Raw genomic sequence first — 8693 nt, 5'->3', positions numbered from 1 at the left:
GTCTCATAAATTCACAGCTCGGGTGGCGATCTCCCCCCCCCCCCTTCAGCTACCGGACTAAAGAGGGTCCACAACCTTTGTATTACATCCTTTTATACAATTTGCGTAAAAATTAGGGGCCATAATCCAGGAAGAGACGGTCTGATATGCGCAAATAGCGACATCAACTGGGATATTTGAAACATAAACATATATTTTAAGTTTTATGGAAATCTGATAACAATTTTAACCTTGGTATGACATACTAGGAGCAACCATTTTGTCAGGCAGTTTTGTTTTGATTTTTACGAAATTGGAAGTCAACCGTCATTAGGATGTAACGGTGATAAATATAAATGTTTTTTTTTTTAAATCAGATAAAAATTGTGACTTCTAGCGGGTCCGCAAGCTAAAACTGCTATTTTCCGAACAATCGGGGACCATAATCCAGGAAGTTACGATCGGATATGCGCGATTATCGAAAGATCTTTACGAGGGGCGGCCATTTTGTCCGGCAGTTTTGGTCCGATTTTCACGAAATTCGAACTTAACCATCATTAGGGTGTAACGGTGATATATTCACACAGTGTTTTTAAATCGGGGACCATAATCCAGGAAGTTACGATCGGATATGCGCGATTATCGAAAGATCTTTGTGATATAAACATAAATTTAAAGTTTCATCAAAATCGGATAAAAATTGTGTTTTAGAGGGTCCACAACCTTGATATATTTTTACACTATTTGCGTACGAGGGGCGGCCATTTTGTCCGGCAGTTTTGGTCCGATTTTCACGAAATTCGAACTTAACCATCATTAGGGTGTAACGGTGATATATTCACACAGTGTTTTTAAATCGGGGACCATAATCCAGGAAGTTACGATCGGATATGCGCGATTATCGAAAGATCTTTGTGATATAAACATAAATTTAAAGTTTCATCAAAATCGGATAAAAATTGTGTTTTAGAGGGTCCACAACCTTGATATATTTTTACACTATTTGCGTACGAGGGGCGGCCATTTTGTCCGGCAGTTTTGGTCCGATTTTCACGAAATTCGAACTTAACCATCATTAGGGTGTAACGGTCATATATTCACACAGTGTTTTTAAATCGGGGACCATAATCCAGGAAGTTACGATTGGATATGCGCGATTATCGAAAGATCTTTGTGATATAAACATAAATTTAAAGTTTCATCAAAATCGGATAAAAATTGTGTTCTAGAGGGTCCACAACCTTGATATATTTTTACACTATTTGCGTACGGGGGGCGGCCATTTTGTCTGGCAGTTTTGGTCCGATTTTCACGAAATTCGAACTTAACAACCATCATTAGGGTGTAACGGTAGTATATTCACACAGTGTTTTTAAATCGGATAAAAACTGTCACCTTTAGAGAGACCACAAGTTAAAAACGCGATTTTCCGTACAATCAAGGGCCATAATTCAGGATATTACAATCCGATATGCGCGAATAGTGAAAGTAACCAAGATCTTTGGGTTATAAACATGTATTTCAAGTTTCTGTAAAATCGGACCAAAATGAATTAATGAGGTAAACAAACAATGCAAGAATAGATCCCAAATACTATGTATTTGCGTAAATCCGTGAGCCTAAATTGCATACGCCACACAAAACTGTAGTATAAAATAACCAAGTGTGCTTGTCATGTTTGAAAAAATATTTTTCACTCTTATTCTGCTGTGTGTGAGTATGTTGTTCTAAGAAATGTCCCCCCCCCCCCCCACCATGAAAAAAAATAGTCGGTCTCAAAAAGTGTTCACCGCAGTCGGTCTCAGACTAAACAAAACTGACACAGTTATATGGGGCAACAATCACTGGTTTATTGTATTGTATAATAAACCAGTGATTGTTGCCCTATATAACTGTGTCAGTTTTGTTATGTTTCCAATTGCTAAATGCCACTATGGATTATGGTCTCAGACTAAATGAATTAATGAGGTAAACAAACAATGCCAAAATAGAAGGGAATAATTTTGTGTGAATCCGTGCACTTAAATTGCAACGGTATAGTATATAAGATAACCTAGTCAGCTTGTCATGTTTAAAAAAAAAATCCCTGTTACGGTTATGTTGGTCTAATAGTAAGTGCAGGAAATGAAATGAAATGAAATGGGGTTTAACGTCCTACTGTTCTGCTCCTATACTGGGCTAATGAAGACGGGCATACGCCATACAGTGTGCTATGAGGGAAATTTTGCCCGGGCAGCGGCACTATCGCCTACTCTTATATCGAATTCCAACTGCCAAGGGATCTTTTACGTGCATTACGTGCCCTCCGTTCTGCACCAATGACAAGGGGAAACCTCGTCGGAAAAGTAAGTGCAGGGGGACCGCACTACGCGTAAAACAAAAATCTACAAGATAAACCTGCGGACAAGACAGAAAATAGACATTGCACCAAATAAACAAATATCAAATCAAGTGAATGGATCCGGGGACCAGCCGTAAGCGTCCACTGCGCTGTACAGCCCCGGGCCTGTAGTGACACAGACTTCACTTCTTGTTACGAAGATTTTGATATTTCAAAATATATTCTTGATTGTCATACGTTATCGGTAAGAAGTTATCGGAAGTATAGTTTGTTTCAGAAATACGTAAAAAATCATTAAATTATGAAATTTTATGGCGATCTATTGCACTTTTTACTTGTTGCCTATTCAATCCCAGGAGAAATTGAAACGTATTTTACTCATGTTGTAAGTGTTTTCTGACCATCAGAATTCTGCAAAATCCTCCCCCCCCCCCCTCTAAAAAAAATCCAGGTAATGACATTTCAGAGAACAAGTCAGGCCCGTACCCAGCTTGCTGGCGCAGGGGGGGCCTCCCCGGCGGTTGGGGGGTCCGTCTCTCTTGCTGGGGGTACGGGGGTCTCCCCCGGAAAATTTTGAAAATTGAGTAGCTGTAAACGAGTTTCTAAGCATAAAAATCGACAATTATATGTTCTAAGAACGAACTATTCTGAGTGTTTTTCAAGAAATATATTCAAATCATAGATAGGTAATTTATAAATATGGTCGACAACTTTTTGTCAGGGGGGAACAAGTAAGCGCCCCATTAAGTTAAAGTTCCCTCAGGCCCAGTCTTTAAGAAAATTTGCAAAACATTTTTCTTTTTACTCTTCGCTGAAACAGCGCCACTTTTGTTCAGAAACAGAATATGCTTTATAGCGACCACAAAGTTCCTAATCTCCAGAAAAATACTGGGTAGATCTTAAATTAATTAATTGAAAATTCACACACATATACAGCTTCTCGATTAATTCTGGAGCCTTTTGGGGTTTCCAGTCAATGGCACATTTAAAAATATGGTTTGCGGATTCCGCGTTGTTATTTGTCCATAATTTGACTTCGTCACCTTTTCTCTTTGGTATATAAACGAACTTTGTTATTCTATCTTTCACGGTTTCAGGGTACTTTCCGTTGTCAAGCAGATAGCTATATGCATCCGATAATTGGGGATCTAGTTTGGTACACAGCAAAATTTTTGAAATTAATAAATGGGACCAAATAATTCATAATAAACTAACTATTAAAATCTGCAAATCAATACTATCACAGCCATCAAAAACATCCAACATTGGCTGTCTAGCAGAATTGGGTATTTTCCCAGCTAACCTTGACATATTTCAAAGAATGATCTCCTATTATAAACGTCTTACTAATTCTAGTATAGACAGTTTTCCTAAAAGTGTTCTTTTACGTTCTGCCTTCATTACCGATAGCAACCTCATTGCAAACAATAACATTAAATATTCTTGGACAGCATCCATAGCAAAATTAAATGAATATTATGATCTCCCTCATAACCCCTCTCCCTCAGCAACTAAACTAAAACTTCAAACTAAATTCAACCATCATTTTGCAGAACTAACTAAATCAGGAACCAAATTGAGAACGTATGGTCTGTATAAAAACTTAATAAACCACCCCGCTGGTTACCTTCTGCAGGTTAAAAATAAAAACTTTAAATCAGCCTTTTCATCGCTTCGACTCAGCTCACACAAACTGGAAATAGTGAGAGGGCGATACAAAAATATTCCAAAGGTTATGCACCCAATGTTCTCTTTCTACCGTAGAAGATGAATTCCATTTTCTGTTCCAGTGTCCAAGATACGAAAACTTAAAATATACTATTCAAAAAAAGTAGGGGATATTTGATTTTTAAGTGTTATTAAAGTCACCTAATGAAACTGACGAAGAAACAAATGACAAAATGAAATGAAGTTCACATTCATCGATTTATTCCAAATGATCGTTAGACTAAGTAAGGCACAGACTGACCATTATAAGGGTAAAATGATACCCGGGGTCAAACAGCAAAGTTACCACAGCATCACAACCAAGTCAGTAACGGGTAAATCCTCCTCTGTTTGCCAAACAAGCATTGATCCGACGTGGCATACTCCTAATGAGACGTCTAAGGTCATTTTGGTCCAGATTGTCCCATTCCTGTTGCAACGCAGCAGCAAGTTCTTGGACATTGGCAGGACGTTGTTGACGTTGACGTTACCTCTGTCCAAGCATGTCCCAGACATGCTCGATGGGGGAGAGGTCGGGACTCAGTGCTGGCCAAGGTAATGTGGTAATGTGGTGATGTTCTGTTGTTGGAGGTAACCTGTAACGATCCTGTCCCTGTGACATCTTGCGTTGTCATCCTGGAAGATGAAACGGCGGCCATGACGTCGTGCGAAAGGCACAACATGGACTGCCAAGATGTTGTCCCGGTAGTACTGGCCTGTAACACGCCCTGCAACAACATGTAAAGCCGTTCTTCCAGCAACAGTGATGCCTCCCCACACGATAACAGAACCACCCCCAAATCGATCATGTCTGATGACGTTAACGTCTTGGAAGCGCTCGTTTCGACGACGCCACACCCTCCTACGTCTGTCCAAAAAATCAACAGTGAACCTTGACTCATCTGAAAACATCACATTGCTCCAGCGTCGATTATCCCAGTGTTGGCGATCCCTACACCAACGACGTCTTGCCTGAATGTGATGATCTCTCAAACAAGGGATCACGCGAGGACGTCGGGCGCGAAGGTGACCCCTATGCAGTCGATTCCGAATCGTCTGGCCACTCACTCTCACACCAGTGTCTGTTTGAAGACGAGCGCTGATCTGATTTGCTGTGATGACACGATTTCTCAAGGCCAAGGTACGGATAAATCGATCCTGGGCTTGAGTTGTCGCCCTTGGTCGACCTGAGCGTGGTCTGTCCTGTACAGATTGTGTATCACGGTATCTGGACCATAGCCTGCTTATGACAGACTGAGAAACATTCATCGTCCGCGCCACAACCGCCTGTGTTGTGCCGATCTGTAGCATGCCAAGGGCACGTAACCTTTCATTTTGGGTAAGCCGACGCATATCAAAATTTGTTTTCTGGTCACTTAAACAATTAAACTGATGTTTCCACCCTGGAATTCAATGCCACAATGACTGTAACATTCAAAGTCAGAGTCGTGCAAATCTTGGGTTGGACCCCCATGATGATCCCAAGCATCACCTGCATTCCATGCGGTAGCTATTGGTGCGTTTGGGCGTCACATGTAACTGGAAATGTTTCTTCTGTTAGGTTCTATAGTGACTTTTTTTGAATAGTATATATCTACCCTACTTTAATACAATCTTGTCAATTAACCTTTGAGCTTCTTTTTAATCCGCCAGATTTTTTTGCTAAAGCAGTAGCAATGTATACATATCATGCTTTTAAGGAAAGGGGGGCACCTGCCTAGTCTATTTGATCATTATACATGTATACTTTGAACATATTTTCATTTCATTGTTATACTTTCATTGTTATATTTATTTCATTATATCATCCCAATGGTACATTCATTTTCATTTCATTATATCATGTTATTCCAATATATATTATTCCATGTTAAATATATATTTTTGTATACCTGATATTGATGTATGCGTATGTTTTGTATAATGTTCTTAATGGACGTAATATGCAAATAAAAAGTTGAAGTTGAAGTTAGGTCTGGGTATTTTTCGTACACGGTTGAGATGTCATGCTTTCTTCTTTCAAAGTCTATCGTGTCGTTTGCACACGCAAGTCCTTCAGTTCCAAAGAACTTACCTACAATTTGGGATCGCTCACTAGCATTAAGTCCCACTTTATTTTGTGTATTTAACCAAATCTATTTATTTGTCACTAATAATTTAATTAATTTTATATAGTCGGCGGTAACAAGGAATCATTAAGCATTTGGTCGGCGGTAACAAGTATTTGGTCGGCGGTAATTATATTACGGTCGAAAGTCATTACAATGCGGTCGGCGGTAAAAAGTATTTGGTCGGCAGTAATTTCACGACGGTCGGCGGTAAAAGTATTGGTCGGCGGTAGTCGGCGGTGATCGGCGGTAAAAAGTACCACCCCGCAGTTCACTGGTTCTCAACCTTTTTTGCCAACGGCACACCTTGAAACACATGAAAAAATAGCGGCACACCTGGCTAAATATATATGAAAAATATTTAAATTTTACAAAATAAAAACACGGTAAGTCAGACGGCATACAATTAAATAAGGAAATACACAGCTATAAACTTCTTAGTACACACCTGTGAATACTCAATTGCGATCACGTGGTTTTTAGCATTTTCGTCTCGCGGCACACTGGTTGAGAATCACTGCTCTAAAGGTCACAATTTTTATTTGATTTAAAATACCGTTTTAGTATATCACCGTTACACTCTAATGACGGTTGAATTCGAATTTCGTGAAAATCGGACCAAAACTGCCGGACAAAATGGCCGCCCTTTGTACTCAAATAGTGTAAAATATGGTATATCAAGGTTGTGGACCCTCTAGAGGTCATAATTCTTATCCGATTTTGATGAAACTTGGAATGCATGTTTATATCCCAAAGATCTTGGATCCTGTCGATATCAGCGCATATCAGATCGTAACTTCCTGAATTATGGACCCTGATTGTACAAAAAATTGCGCTTTTAGCTTGTGGTCCCTCTAGAGGTCACAATTTTTAACCAATTTAAACAAAAAACGTGTGAATATCACAGTTATACACTAATGATGGTTGAGTTCGAATTTCATAAAAATTGGACAAAAACTGACGGACATAATGGCCACCCCTTGTACGCAAATAGTGTAAAAATATGGTATATCGAAGGTTGTGGACCCTCTAGAGGCCACAGTTTTTATCCGATTTGGATAAAACTTAAAATATATGTTTTTATCATAAAGATCTTGGTTCCTTTTAATAATCCCACATATCCGAACGTAACTTCCAGGATTGGGCCCCTGATTGGTCGAAAAATCACATTTTTAGCTTGTGGATTCTCTAGAGGTCACAATTTTTTTTACGATTTTAAAAACCGTTTAGATATATCACCACTTCACCATAATGAAGGTTGAATTGGAATTTCGGGAAAATCGAAATGAAACTGCCCGACAAACTGGCCGCTCTTTGTATATTTTGGTATATATGGAAAGTAGAGATATCCAATCTTACTAGAAAAATACTGGATTCCCCGAAAAACACTCATGAAGCGTATACAGGACAAAAATGTAAGGGTTCCCCTAATCGACAGCCCGAAGATTAGGAATTTCTGCACGCGTGATGTCAAAGGTCACACGCGAACATTGAGCGCTTGATGTACAAGTTGATAAACTTTATGAAGAGTTAGACATACAACACTTTATGAGATAAAAATGACGGAAAAAGAAGCGGGTAGTGGATAATCCGAGAATTTAATTAGGATTCGATATTTGTAATAAATAGTAAGCAATTAAAGACAACATCGTCTTATGTATACAATGAATTCTCCTCTGACTTCCAAGAGAGGTAAGCCACATGATGTAAACATGACCTGGTTTGATCGAATTTTTATAGCAGGGCATTCCTTCACAATTACAATGTTTGAAAAGGATTTAAAGCAAAATTATGACAAATTAATTAGTTTGAATGTGTTTTTAGTCCATATATACCATTAAATCACCCAGTTTGTACGCAGGAATGTATCTTTAAAGGACAATATTGGTGGAAGTCATTATCACACATGTGATAGAACTGGTTAAACACGTTCCAAATATAATTGACGCATACACTACCCTGACTTTACAGCACGATTTTGCAAAAATGACGTCATTTTAATTGGAACTACATGCTAGGTGTGAATTTAATATTATATGTGTTTATAATTGTGTGAAATGATGGAACAGAGATATTTAACCAGAAAATTTAACTTTTATTCAATTTTATCTCCAATCCACAACATTGGAGTGCCAATCATGCAAACAGTTTTAGAACTCTGCTAATATCGCGACCACGCCCTATTCCAATATTTCTATCCCCAGCCATGTAGATAAACATTATTTACAAATTAATACAAATTGATTACGAGTACGAGTGTTATCATCACTGTCATTTTCTTTGTTATTTTCGTCTGAATCTAGGGCATATTCACTTTTAAAATCGCATCCATTGCCGTAATACGACCCATCAATATCTTTGCCATTATTGCTCGTTATAAGAGCTATCGCACCAGTCGCATTTAGTTGTTTAGAACACACGATTTGTCGAAAGATTTGGCAAAATCAAAATGTAAACAAGTGGAAGGAAGTCACTATGTACAACAGACCCGGGTCAAACGGTAAACAGCGTTTTGATTGGCTATTTTGTTATTGTAAAGGAAGCATGTCAGAAGACAC

This window comes from Patella vulgata, chromosome 4 (genome assembly GCF_932274485.2).
Source record: "Patella vulgata chromosome 4, xgPatVulg1.2, whole genome shotgun sequence".
Lineage (NCBI taxonomy): Eukaryota > Metazoa > Mollusca > Gastropoda > Patellidae > Patella > Patella vulgata.
Note: the sequence above shows the minus strand (reverse complement) of the source record.